The following is a 15,142-nucleotide window of genomic DNA, read 5'->3' on the forward strand; positions in this document are numbered from 1 at the left end:
ATGGTTTTAATACCTTATGATGTTGCCCAGTTTGCTTTATTACATCTAGTTTCCTCTATATTTATGCTCTTTTATGAGTATTTCCTTATGGAAAAGCACAAAATGGCAAATAACTCTTGTCAGTTATAAACATAGAGGACTAGAAAGAGTTATAAAAATCTTCTTTTCAAAATCCAAACTCTGAATAATATAGTCCAGAACCAGGATCAAAAGAAGCCACCAAATGCAAAAACTAAAGACAGTGGGACATTCTAGGAAAAACAGAAGGCTGTATTCAAAAGCCATGATCCAAATATGAAATCCCCAGTCCAAATTAGAACTGGAGATAAAGTGCACAGCAGAGGAAAAGCAGACTGGAGTCAAGCAGGGGGAATATTAAGAGGCCTCAATAGACTAGAGACCCATCGAAGAAGGCACATGTTGACATCAACAGAGGAAAAGAAAAGCAACTGGAGAGTCCGAGGAGATAAAAATAGCACAAGAGGGGCATGATCCAAAGAGGTATCAAACTAACATGCCATTGAGCTCAAGCATTTCAAGTATTAGAAAAGTGATTCATTTGAATATTCTCTGAAGGGAATGGATGTCTGAACAATAAAAGTGCAGAGAAGGAAACATAATTTTAGCACACTAGTTGGCTTTGAAGGGGGAAACATTTAGTTATAATAATATAATTTTTGTTTATTGATTTTTAACTCTTCAGGGTCAGCCTACAGACAAAACATGGGAGACTTCATTATGATTATAGAACAAATCTGAATGTTATCTGTCTTGACAGTGTGAAAGTTGAAAGGAAAGCGAGGAACTGGGGTGAGTGAGAAATGAAAGATGGAGACCAGGCAGAGATACACAGGAGAGTTTGTCAGAGCTGACAAATAAAGGCCATCTCTCCAAAACAGGCTTGGGGTTCAGGACTTTTATGGGGCAGGCTCAGGGATTAGAGCCAGGCAGGTCCTAATGTGGGTGATTAAGGGTGGGGTTGGTATGAGGGAGTGGTGAGCCTTTCCTGGAAATGCCCTTGGGTGGGAAAGCCTTAAAATGGCCGCTGTTACTAAAGATGGCCACCCAGATGCTAAGCAAGGACCTTACAAAAGTGAAGTGCAGCTGCTAGACCTGGGAGGCAGAGGGAAGGAAACACAGGGGGTGGCATTGCTGGAGACTTCCTCATACAGAAGTGGGAGTCAAGTTATAAGGGCTATGCGATATGGATCCAAAATAAAAGATGACTGTTTAAATTTATAATGGATGCCAATGAGTGAGCTAAAAATCGTGCTGTTAACTATTTTGGAGGAGAAGGTGAGACAAAGTGAAGCTTGGGACGTGTAGGTTACTGAGCTGTCGTCTCCTGGCTTCAAGCCTGCCCTTCTTGGCTGAGTTTTGCTGGGTCTGGGAGGTGGCCAATACCATTCTGACCTCACTGTGGTTTTGATTTACATTTCCGTGATTATCGGAGATGTTGAACATCTTGTTGGCCATTTGCATATCCTATATGGAAAAATGTCTGTTCAGTGTAGCTTACCTATATTTTAAATTGAATTATTTTCTTCTTTGCTATTGAGTTGTATAAATTCCTTTTTTTTTACCCCACAGAAATAGAGAAAACAATCCTAAAATTCATAAGGAACTAAAAAAAAAAAAAGAATCAGAATAGCCAAAGTAATCTTGAGAAAAGAACACAGCTGGATTCTAAAATTGCTAATACTTCTGCCTTTTAATTGTTGTTTTAATGACAAAAATCACTTAAAATCATAGCATCCTAAAGTCTCTGAGAGTTTGATTAGAAAAACAACCCATAAAAATTCAAGAAATACAAAATAATATTTGGCACAATCATATAAAATTATTTATATTATGCTGTTATATTTCATGTAATGAGGCTCTATTCCTCATAAAGTGAGAAGGACAATCTCTATTTCTGCCACTCTTGTAACATACTTCTAAATCCAAATAAGACAATTTTCATGAATTATATTACAACCAAAAAATGGTATATAAAAGTAAAGTTATGGAAATTCTGATATAAACTTCCCGACATAGACTTGTAAATTTGTTTTGAAAACCAAAGATTTTTATTTCCTTTTTATGATTAAATTTATATGTTATGTTTTATAATGCATTCATAAGTTTTTGGTACTTTTACAATATGTAGCAGTAACTACTTCTTTAGCAAAAATGTATTAGAGAAGGTTGTTAAATATGAAATTTAACAAAAGAATTTTGAGCAGCTTTGGAATAATATGGAATATTTTACATAAAAATCTTCTACTTGAAAGACGAGTTCAGTTCAATTAATTGTGTAACTATCCAAGTCTCATATTTCAGAACAGACAAGATCACCCATATCTACATTCTGGGATGAAAAACAAATGGCAATTGGCAGAGTCGTGTGATGTATGATGTAAATAAACTCTTTACACTGAGATGAATACTTTCTATCTAATGGGAATGTACTTTGCAGGGTATTAATGCATATTCATGGAATCCTCCATCTGGTTATCCACATTATCCGTATTCTATGGACTCAAATGACTTATCCATTTCCCATTTATTTTTATTTTTTATGAACTACAGAGATCATGGTAGCAGATTTTTATAATCAATCTTGGGTAAATTTTCACCTTAGACAAACTACTGAATGGTATGGTATGGTCAACTACTTATTTGATGTAAGAAAAAAGTTTCTATATTAACTTCATGAAATTAATTTTTCTCATATTCAAGATTAATAGACTGCTAATATAGCAATTAATGATTTATAAAGCCATATAGTAAAGATAACATTAGTACCTACCTCAGATTAAGAATCAAATAACATATGTATGTATATATGTTTATTTACTAGATACAGAAGTAAATATATATATATATATAATTTATATATGCAGATATATATATATATATATATTTATATATGCAGATATATATATATATATATATATACATACATAAAGGATTAGGGCTGAGCCTAGCATTCAGTGGGTTCTCAATTACTACTGACTAGTATTATTTCTTATTATGAAGTGAAAAGTTGAAACACTTTAGTTTTATTTAACACTTATTTCTTTAATGGTTATAATGAATCTTTGTGCCAGGTTTTTCTTCAAGTGGAAGACATAAACTGCAATAATTTTGACTGGACTAAGGGTCTACTGGAATGCATTCATGTTAGAATCAGTCTCCCCATTGATGGTGCTGAAGTGGCTTATCTTACTAATGTTCTCATGGTAGGATGAATTGATTTTTTAAAAAGTATATATAATCTGTTTTTTTTTAATAAAACACCCAGAGTTTCTGATAATTTTGTCCTTATTAGTCTAGACAGGTACTGAAGATGTGCATGGTAGCCTGAAGAGCAGTTTCTTCTTACAAGAGAGCCTGTGGTTATAAGAAGCACCACTTGGTGGCAGTGTGTCTACGTGGGCTCATCACCAAAAGCTCCCAAGGTCACTGCCTTGGTCAGTTTGTGGACCACCTCCATTAGTTTTAAACACATTATAAATCTGTCCTCAATGATTGTGAGCCATTTCCATCTTACAAATGCTGTTTGTTTACAAAGTGAAATGCATTTTCCCACAGAAAGAGGGTCCATGACAGTGAATTAGTCAGGTCTATATGTCTGTTGAGACACTGTTTAACCTACACATTTCCTAAAAGAATAAATTAGACCTTGCTATTTGTGAGGAGTATATTACAAGACATTTATGATTTCCAAATGCTCCACCACTGTAGAAAGTAATTTCCTACCCTAAAGTGCAATGAAGTGAAATATAAAGATGCATGACCTTTTTAGATTTTTAGGGAGGATTTATTCATCCATTCAAAAAACATTACAGTCTGCACTTGCTATGGGACAGACTTACAGACCCCTTGTCCGGGTCCTGGAGCCTGAGCAGTGGGCTCTTCTACTAGTAAATAAACAGTAGTGGCTTATAAGAAGCTGGCAGAAGTTTGGGGAACTGAAGGGAAGCTTGTTTGTTCAATTGAATGCTCATTAAACTGAACAGGCTGCTTTGGAGGCCCAAGGTGAAGAGGGAGAGGGTTTAGAGTAAGGGTATCCTGGTGCCGACTAGAAATAATTCAGGGGACAAGCTGAGGAAGGAGCAACCAGAGAAACAATTATCTCCTCTCTGCCTTTCTGACATCTCATCCTAGGGAACCAGGCCACCACATTTCCCACCTGGACTGGTTCTGGTGCAAGCTGGTGTCTGGGAATGGGTTACCAGGCTGATGGAGAAGGAGAATGAGGGCAAGGAGGGCTGAGAGCTGATCCCAGTCACCAGCCCATAGGGTATCTGATTGCCTTGTACCTAATAAAAATAGTCTGAGATGTGCCAGTGTTTGGATATGTCTATCCGGGGATCCTGTCTGCATCAAAAAGTTGGGTGAGTCAGTGGTTGAATTTTAACAACACAACAAAATCCTTCCTTGAGTTGAAGAGTAGTTATGAGATAAATGCTTTTTCCTCTTTCTTTTTTAAGCACGAATGCTTTGATCGGATGTATGTTATTTAATTCTCCTCCCCTCTTTGGGCTGTTCATTTGTCATCTGTTTATTTTTCTCTGGCCCCATCAAGCTCTTTCTCGCCAGCTCTGCCTGTTGGCACTGGCTCAAGTCCATCTCCCCACCACCCCACCCCACCCCACCCCACCCAGCCTCACCTTCCCTTCTAACAGATGCCCTCGCCTACCTCATTCCTTCAGATCCGAATCCCTCCCCTTGTTCTTACCCCTCCTGGTTGTCCTTGTTTATCAGACTGTATCTCTCCAGGCTTCTTCAGCAATTTCTTTTCTTCTGCCTTCTTTTACATGTTGGTGTTCTTTAAGTTTCTAATCCTAGGCCCCCTCTATTTTCCTCAATCTATAATTTCTCTTTTATATTAGAAAAATAAAACAAACAAATCCTACAGCAAGTGTGTGAGGCAATAAACACCCCATAGCTATGGTACAAATATAATTTTGTGCCACATTTCCAGAGGGGTCAATGGCAGCATTGCTCTGGGTCCTCTTTACTCTGGGACCGATCTTCACATCACAGCAAAAGATTTTGCTAAAATATAAATCTGATCATGTAGCTCTCCCCTTTGCAAACTTGAAATAGCTTCTCATTGATAGCCAGATCGTGTTCAAACTCCTTGACGTAGCTCTGATGACATCTGACTCATGCTGTCTTCATGCTCACCAGTTCTGGAACTCGACACACCACCTTAGCAAACTAGTTACAGTCAGCCCTCTGAATCTGCCGGTTTTACATACACAGATTCAACCAACTGCAGACTGAGAAAAGATTCCGTAAAGTTCCAAAAAGCAAAGCTTGAATTTGCTGCATGCCAAGCACTATGCAGAATCCAGGACAGAAATGAAGTAATGTGTGGGTATACCCTGTCAGGGCCTCCTGCCGCTTCATAGACCCTCAGTCTCTCGAACCCGTTTGAGTATTATTCATCTTATATCTCATTTAAGTAGTATGTAGTTAGGACTATGGTGGTTGTATTTCTACTGAACATGAACAAACTATTTTTCCTTGTTATTTCCTAAATAATGCAGTATGGCAACTAATTACATAGCATTTACATTGTATCAGGTATTATAAATAATCTAGAGATTAAAGTATCTGGGAGGATGTACATAGGTAATATACAAATATTACATCAATTTATGTAAGAGACTTGAGCAGTCTCTGATTTTGATATCCACATGGGCTCCTGGAACCAGTTGGCCCCGCATGGATACTGAGGGATGACCATACAGTTTCTCAAATTTCCCAAATATGCTTCACTTTCTCGTCTGGAATCCACATCCATTCTCAGTTGTCCTCTGGGATGCTTACTACCCCATCTTGACCCTGGATGACTCTTTTGGTCCCTAAGTTCTCCACTTGTAATCTCCAATTAGGTCAAGAAGCATCTCCTGATTCTCCAAGACTGTATGTTTTCATTATCTTTTTCATCACTGTTACCAAAAATACCTGACAAGACCAACTTGAAGGAGGAAACGTTTATTAGTGGCTCATGGTTTCAGAAGTCTCAGTCCATAGAAGGCCAACTCCATTGCTCTGGGCTCAAGATGAAGCAGTATGTCATGCGGGAAGGGCCCAGTTTAGGAAATCTTCTCAGCTCATGGCAGTCTCAGGAAGCAGACTGAGGGAGAGGGGAAGAGGCCACAGGGAAGATACACCCTTCCAGGGCACACTCCCAGTGATCCATCTCCTCCAGCCACACCCCACCTGTCCACAGTTACGGTGCACTCAGTCTATTCAAACTAAGATGGACCAATTAGGCTATAGATCACAATCCAATCAGTTGATATTTCTTCATTAATATAGGAGCTTTGGGGGGTGGTGCACCTCATATCCAAACCCCAATGTGGGTTGCATGTCACTTATCTGTGCTTGTACACTCCTATGTTTACTTCTGTCTCTGCACTGAAACACTGGATTGAGGTACCTTCCCACTCAAAGGAAAGCTCCTTGAACACAAGGATAAGTCTTATTCTTTGTATCCTAGAGATGAACCTGGTTCCTGATTTAATAAATAATTGTTGAATGTAGAAACGAGTGACTTTGTGAATGGCTGTACCATTTTAGAGATTGCTAGATACTTTATCCTTTATTTTACTAAACATTTGAACATGAGACAATGGGCTGAGAGTCTTGACACCTGGCCTCTAAGTCAGGTACCATTAACATGTAGTGACCCTCTCAGGTCAGTAACTTCTCTGGGATCCAGGCTTTTCTTCTTTATTATAATAAAGTGGAACTATGTGAGCCTTAACTGAAGACTGATTCTATTATTTTAACTGTGTTGCTTTATAGATTCATCTTTACATTTTGAAAATCCCTTATCTTTTTAATTAATTTTTCCTGCATTCAGACGTGGCTTTTCAAAATCCTCTTTAATCCACATTCTTATTATCTATGTGATATTCCATACAGACCCTAAAATAGCTATTGTAATTTTTATGACTTTGTTAGCTGCTTTGAGATGGTCTCAACACAGCTTTGCTTATTTGCAGGAATCTGACATTGCAATATATGCATACCTCACGTTTATAGACTCAGTTTGTATGACTGTATTTTGTCCCAATTGATATTTGACCAATATAGGCGAGGACACTCTGCCTTCACCATCTGTGCTCCAAAATAGCAGCACAATCAACGTGTTGCTCTTCTAGAGAACATGTCCTGGTTTCATAGACATCAAGCTTTCTCCAGGGTTGGACCCAGATGGGCCATTTTTTTACAACACTCCAAATGCAGTCAGGCTAGACTCCTCCATGCCAACTTAGTTGATGTTATTCACACAAACGCCACATGCATCTTAGAGTTTGGTAAGTTTTTAACAGAAATGAATTTCACTAAAGCACAGAGGAGATTTTTGGAAGCAGTTATCTTGCTTTTATCTATTTCAGATGCTAGAACTCCAAAGGTTGTGGTCATTTTGATTTCTGCAAATTGAAACATCCTCATCTTTTAAAATAAACTCATTCTTCACATCCTGGGCATGAGGGAAGTACACACCAGGAATGGGAAGTATGACTTCACTGCTTATAAGGAAGATAAATACTACTAAAATATGAAATACTCTAACAAATGCTCCCTCCTTAGATGGAACCCACAACCTTTTGTACGTTTTAAGACTTCAAGATATATTCTACTTTATATTACATTTATTACTAAGAAGGCATTACTTTTAAAATTAATAGTTCACTATATTCCAAAAACTATCTTATCTAAATTACAACTAATTGTGACTATGAATCTACATATCTACAGTGACCTAATATAAGAGTAGTCCTTGTTTAAGGAAAAAGAACAATCCAATTATTGATCTCTGCTATTTACATTTCTAAAATGATGCTATAATTGCATAATAAGCGACGTGACTTAGAGGTCTAACAATTATCTTTTTACCCATGGTTTTGAGGTTCTGGATTCAGGCAGAGCTCTATTGAAACTCTATTTGGTGTCAATTAAGGTCACTCATGCGTTTGCATCTAGCTGGATTCTGGACTGGCTAAGCTTCCAAGAGTTCCATGCCCAGAGCCTTGGGACTAGTGATCCCCATTGAATGACCTATAAGCTCACAGGGCCTTTCTGCTCAGCCAGTTAGCCTGGATTTCTTAACATGGCAGTTGGTTCCAAGATAGCAACAATGGATGGATGTGGAAAGGCCTCTTAGGACTGAGGCCTTAGAATTTGCACAGTGTCAGTTCCTCCTCATTGGTCAAAGAAAGTCACATGATCAGACTGTCCTCCAGGAGAGGTGAAAAAGCAGTCAGAGACAGCCTCTCTCTCAATCTCTCTCTCTCTCTCTCTCTCTCTCTCTCTCTCTCTCTCTCTCTCTCAGCAAACACTCTACCATGAGCTATATCCCTAGCCCCATAGGCTCTTGATAGGAGAAATGGTAACATGGTATTGCAAAGAAGTAGAGACCTAGGAAGGAGTGATTCATTGGTGGATTGGTGGGCATAATTATAAAATATAATCTACCATATATACTAAACCAAAATATAGTTTCTCAAGGATCAACCTAAGCTGTGCAGGTCATTGGAAGAATAGTCCATGCCATTCAGTAATGATGCTGCTACATAAGATAAAGTAAGTATAAATTATTAGAAAGCTATGAAAACTTCAGAATGCACAAATGTCTTTTGATCTATCTTATTTATTATTGCAATAATTCCAACTTGGTGGCAATAATGTCATGCTGAAAAATGACAAAACTAATTTGTCTTTAGTATACTTTGTAATACTCCCCAGCTGTCACACCTTTAAGCTCAGCACTGGTTCACATTTGCTGGCTGTTTTGTGACTTCAAGAGACTTCAAGTCTTTCCTGCAGAAACAGAGGAGCAGAGCATTAATTGGTCTAAGGCGGAGATGCTGTGTGCACAGAAATATTTATATCAGAGATCCCAGGAAGCATTTGGAGATGTTAGTATTAAGGCACAAAGTCATCTACACTTGCTTTTGCTTATTTAACCCTGCTCAAATGTCCTTTTATATATACACAAAGAATTATTTGACACAAAGGAAATGACATGAAACATTGATAAATGTTGTGCAACATCCAAGCCTTAACATGAGATCTGGATGTCCAAGTCAAGGATCTGTCATTTGAAGTGGCTCTAAGAGATGGTTCATGCTTCCAGTTATCAGTTAATTGCTACCAATTAATTGGCAATTCTTTTCACAGATGTGGCTTCCATCTTTGCACGTAACTGTGCTGGAGATCATTGCTTTTATGCTGAAAGCCTTCTCAGTCCTGTTGCCTTTATTGCTTATTATTATAGATTCTACAAATCTTCTAAAGCAGTAAGCAAAGTATTTTGCAGTGAAATTTAATTAGAAAGTAACTTTTTTGAGTCATGATCAGCCAGCTAAAAAATGGGGATTTGAATATGTAGCAAAAAAATGCAGCTTCTATTTGGGGAAATAATGGATTGCTTCTGTGCTGAGCACCAAGCAGTAGCTGGGATTGCTGAAGGGCCACGTAACTGAAACAGCTCTCTGTATTCTGGTTGTTTCAGCTCTTTTGAAGATTACATCCAATTTTGCTTTCTTGGGCATTTATTATGCAGTAATCAGATACTGCCATGAAACAAGCATAAGTCCAGGAAAAAAATGTTTCTGTTTACATATTTTAAATGTCATCTTCAAAGATGCCCTGAGAAGGTTGAACTAATCAATAGCTATAGCCAAACATGTTATTATTTACTTGGAACATGAAAATTATTTTATTAAAACTTAATTATTTGGGGCTGGGGTTGTGGCTCAGAGGTAGAGCACTCACCTAACATGGGAGACACTGGGTTCGATCCTCAGCACCACATAAATGTAAAATAAAGATATTGTGTCCACCTAAAACTAAAAAATAAATATTTTTTAAAAACGTGATTATTTATACAGAGCTGAATTAAGGCATGGATAGCTCACTGGAGTTCCACACAGATCAATATGTGAACAAAATACTAAATCTGATTGTTTTTCAGTCATAAAGCTTGCGGTGCCAATACTGAGCTAAATGCACTTCTCATTTGGTTATCACTATAAAAAGAAAAAGAAAATCTATTTTATAGTGGGAAGTGGCAAAGATTTCCATCCTTGTGCCTTTGAGAGCTAGTTCCCTGTTTGATCAGGATAGGAGGCGTGGCCTGCCAGCTGAAGTTTACTGTAGCAGCACTTTGTGGATATAGCAGCGGTAGAGCAGCAATAACCAGTCTCCTCGTGCCCCAGAGTAGGGCAGGTGGGTGCACTCAGACTGTCCTCTCAGTTTCCTGACCCAGCTGTCCTTGCTCATTACATGCCTTGGTGAACTACGGATCTCAGAGAGCTTGACAACCCAAACCTAGCATTTCCTGTGCATCCTCCTTCTCTCCCGCCTCTCCCTTCTGCCTGCCACAGATGCTGCTCTGAGTGGCGAGAGGATCCTGGCATTTACTATGATGAAGGCAGGTGGCAGGCCCTCAAAGTTATTGTATATTAAGTGACAAGGGGGTTAATCTGCCAGATTGGAGGACCCGTGGGAGCTGGCTCCTGGGCCACATGGGTGCTAACTTTGGGTACAAACTAGAGAACAAGTCAATTTCCTTGACATGTTTTATTGTACACGTTTATTGCTTGAATCATTGTTAAATTGAATAGAATTAAATTAGGAGAGGTTCTAGTGCCAGGCCACTTGTGTTCACATTGTTGTTCTGTCACTTACTAGGTGAACAATACTGAACAAGTGTTTGACTTGTCTGTAGTTCAGTTCCTTTGTCTGAAAATGGGAGAATAAAAGCATAGTAATGAGAGAGTTTGTGAGGAATTAGTTGCACATAAAGTGCTTAGAACAGGGCCTAGCACAGGGTAAGCACTCAATAGATATGAGCTTTTATCTTTTTATTAGATTTCCCTTCTTTAAAATTTTTAAACAGGGTTCGGTGACATATGTCTGTAATCCTAGCAACTCAGGAGGCTGAGGCAGGAGGATCAAAAGTTTGAGCCCAGCCTCAGCAATTTAGCAAGGCCCTAAGCAATTAGCAAGACACTGTTTCAAAATAAAAAATAAAAAGATCTGGGGATGTGGCTCAGTGGTAAAGTGCAATCTGTAGTACCAAAAACAAAAACAAATAAATAAAAATAGCAAATACTCAAGCATTGCTACTGGATTTTTTTAAGTTAATATTTTTTAAAATATATTGTTTAGTTGTCAATAGACCTTTATTTTATTTATTTATATGCAGTGATGAGATCAAACCCAGTGCCTCACACATGCTAGGCAAGCGCTCTACCACTGAGCCACAACCCCAGCCCCCAAAGTTAACATTTTTAAGGTCTACCTTAGACTTTAAAATATAGTTTCAATTAAAGAATTGAAGTACCTCATAGTCATTTCATTTCCTCCCCAAAGCAGTATTAAATAAATTTAATATATATCAAATAAAGATATCATGTGGTAACTATGTTTCTGTTTTTTCTATTTTCATTAAATATTATAACTTTGAGATCTGCATTGATGTATATATAAGTCAAATGTATTTATTTTGTAGAAGTCAGCCAAAATTTATTTATTCATTCCCCTATAGACATGAGTTTTGGTTGTTTCCAGTTTGGTTATTAGCAATTCTGTGGAAGTTTCTCCATGGCACATAAGAGAAAAGATATTATCAAAGAATGTGACATTTCCACTTTTACCAGACATTACCAAATCACAGTCTAAAATGTCTACAAATTCTAACAAAAATTAAAAATGAAAGTCACATTTAGATGTAACCAAGGCCAACCACCATAATCCTATAGCCCAAACATTCACAAACAAAGCACACAAACATGAGCTTTACCTCTTTATTAATCTGATTTAGCAAAATTAAACTAAATGCTTCCTCTTTCATGCTTTACAAACTTCTGTAACTGCGCTAAGTGGGGTTTCTTGCCACCTTGGTTGGAGTTATCCTGGTTCCTGAACTTTTATATGCTCAATAAACTTTTTTAAATTGTAAAATTGGATCCGATTTTAGTTTTGTTACAATTATGTTCTCATCAGAAGCCAATGAGAATTCACCAATACAAGGTATTGCCAATTTTTTAAAATTTTGCAAATCTTCTGAGTAGGAAGTTGTATTCTGTTTTAATTAGCATATCCCTAATTAAGAAGATTGAGCATCTTTTCCCATAGTTGATCACTGTTTGATTTCCTTTTCTGTGAGTTGTCTATTCATATCCTCCACTCATGTTTCTAATAGGAAGTTTTGCTTTTTCCCCTGAGTTGCTTTAGTTTTTCTGTTTCATTTTGAAAACAGGCATGGAAACCTGTAAGGCAACTTTTTCATTTTTAATGTATATACAATATTTAAATTATGAAGTTTGACTATAATATAGTAATTTATCATGAACTTAGTAAAGGAGAGTATTTCTAATTATGTAAGAAACTGTCTCTTATTTTCTGTCACCAGGGAAATTGCTTCTATTTTTCCTAAAAAGATTTCCCAACAATGGGTCATTTTGCAAATAGATTTCACCTAAAAAAAATGAGGACTAAAGGAGTATATTATTTTTTAAATACAGGGTCTCTTTCCTAGTTTGCCCATAAGTACTATAGCTAAGTTAAGTACTTATCTTTAAAAATTCAGCAGTTTTTATTGAGTGTCTACTGAATAACTGGGCACTGGGCCAGATTGGGGACACAGTGAAGAACAATACAGTGAGGTCCTCCGTTGAATTCAGGCCAGCAGGGAAGACAGCAAATAAGATCTCAGCTTCGATCCTCATTAATAAACTTTAGTTAGACTTTCAAGGTGCATGCAGTACATAAAGGAAGAACTTCCATAGCCAGACTAGGAGTCTTTTCAGGGAAAGTGATTTCTAAGCTGAATCCTGTAATCTGAGTTAAGAAGAAGAAGGAAAGGAGGTGTTCTAGGCAGAAGGAACCACATGTTCAAATGGCTGGAAGCAAGAGAGAGCAGACACTGAAAGAGGTCAGGTTTGTAGAGACCCGGAGGAGAGGAATAAACATGAGCTGAGCTGAGGGAGATACACTGGGTCCCAGGGTGAAGAAAGAACCTTGTGTGCCTCGTGGAGAGTTGGGGCTCTCTTCCACAGAATGCGAAGTCATTGAAGAGTTGTAAGTATATCAATTGCTTTTTATGGAAAAATCACCCTAGCTGCATGGATTAGAGCAAGGTAAAATGGAGGCAGAGTGCATGTTAGACTATTGTTGTAATAATCCAGGCAGAAAAGTAGAGAGAGATTGCACAGATAGTTAGAGTAGGAACAAAACAGAACTCAGTGAATTTGAAGGATGCAGAAAAACAAGGAATCAAGGACGATTCTGATTGGGGATGACATGCAGTTGGCTGAGCTTGGTAAAGTATCTGGGAGTAAGATGATGGGACAGGTTTCCAGCTTTAGGTGCCTTAGGGTTTGAGAGACTGCACACCCTCCCCCAGGAAGGTAGAGATTGGGTCTCAGCTCTAGGAATAGGTGTGGACTACACACAGACTGGGAGTCACTCAGACTGTAATCAGAGCTTGAAAATGATGATGTGATCATCCTCAGAGAATTTGTCAGATGAGAAGAAAAGAGCAGAGAAAGAAGCCACTGTGAAGGAGATAGGAATGGGCAGAGAGAGAATAAAAAGAAAAATTAGCTGGGCATTTAAAAGATCCAAGAGAAAGACAATGAGGAGGGGAGGGAGAATGCCTGTACTGCATCAAATACACGGAGAGGTCAAGTGAGACTCGGCCAAAGCTGCTCATTGGATGAAGAAACCATTCAAGCTCTGGTGGGCTGGTGAGGAGCCATTTTCCATTGGAATAGGCTGAGGAGGGAAGGGGAGCTCTTTGGCAATTAATCCTTTAATTAAAAAATATTCTCTGATAGGTTGTCTTTCCCTTTAATTTTTTTTCAAATAATGTTATAGAGAAAAACTTTTTAAAAATTTATTGAAATTCAGAATGAAATATCTGTTTCTTTCTATTGTTTGTTTGTTTAAACGGGATCATTTGCAAAGGAATTACCCCATTGACAGACATTGTATTGACCTGTATCTGTATGGACTGGTCATTCTTAGCAAGTACCCTTGCAGGAGAAGAAGGGACAGCTCACTTTGCTTCTAAGTGATTTTAAAAAGCAAACACCTTCTCATTCAGTTCATTTTCTAGAATTTTTTTCTGAATTAGTTATCAAACCATGGCAAATAAAAACCTGGTTAAAGAAAGTAAGCATACCTCCAAATACAACGGCATGAGCAAAGGAAGACACTCAAATACCACTGAAAAAGTTAATTAAGAAGGCCCAGAAGATAAAAGAATTTTCTTTGTAAGATATCACTCAACCATTTACTTTTGGAAGGTTAAAAGGTGAGCATTTATACACATTGTTTATACATAATTTTAAATGTAGTAATATAGTGTTTTGTTGTTGCTGCTGCCGGTTTTTTTTTTTTTTAACCAAATTCACTGGAACTAAAGTTGTGTTTTTCATGAGCATAGACAGCACTGTCCAAATACAGCTCTGAACATTGTATCGACATTGACGTACCCAGGATGCTGCACTTCTTGTATGTCTTTACCCTTTTCTCTTCTTTTCTTGCTTCCTTTTGATCCAGAAGGCACAAATGATCTGACACATTCAGTGGAAACAAAGTCACTCAAGGAAGTAGATTTCTCCATGTAGATGGGACAATTGGGGAAACAGGATAGTCTACAGTCACCTGGTTGCAGAGCCAAGCACAGCCCCGTGGCACAGCGCTGGGGGCTCTGTCATGCTCTGTTGGACTGGCTTATTGCTCTGTTCAGACTTTTCTCTTCCTATGACACTATGTTTTGTTTTCACTTTTCTTTGAGGTCATGTTTCCTAGATGTAAAGGAGAAACCATAATCTCTGTTTTCTCCATTGTTCCAACTAGAAATAGTAAATACCAGAAAATGATGACGTGAAAATATAGATCTAGATAATAAAATAGGTTAAAAAAATTGGAAGTAGAGTACACAGGGCTATTTCTAATCCAGGCCATAGAACATTATACAAATATGAGCATGTATTTTCATTTGTGTAAGTCACTAATTCTTATGAAATTGAAGATAGGAATAAATCAGTACAGATGTTCACTGTGTATCTTTTGATAAAGTCTCCTTTTTAACTTGAATTTCCTTAGTCTTTTA

The 15,142-nt window shown here is 37.7% G+C and overlaps 1 pseudogene; it reads left to right on the forward strand.

Annotated features, from left to right (window-relative positions):
* Positions 1-1,038: 1,038 nt before the first annotated feature.
* Positions 1,039-14,680, forward strand: LOC124096373 (pancreatic lipase-related protein 3-like; annotated as a pseudogene).
* The last annotated feature ends 462 nt before the right edge of the window (positions 14,681-15,142 follow it).

Source organism: Marmota monax, unplaced genomic scaffold (genome assembly GCF_021218885.2).
Source record: "Marmota monax isolate L192 unplaced genomic scaffold, Marmota_monax_Labrador192_F-V1.1 WCK01_AAM20220418_F8-fsc00004, whole genome shotgun sequence".
Lineage (NCBI taxonomy): Eukaryota > Metazoa > Chordata > Mammalia > Rodentia > Sciuridae > Marmota > Marmota monax.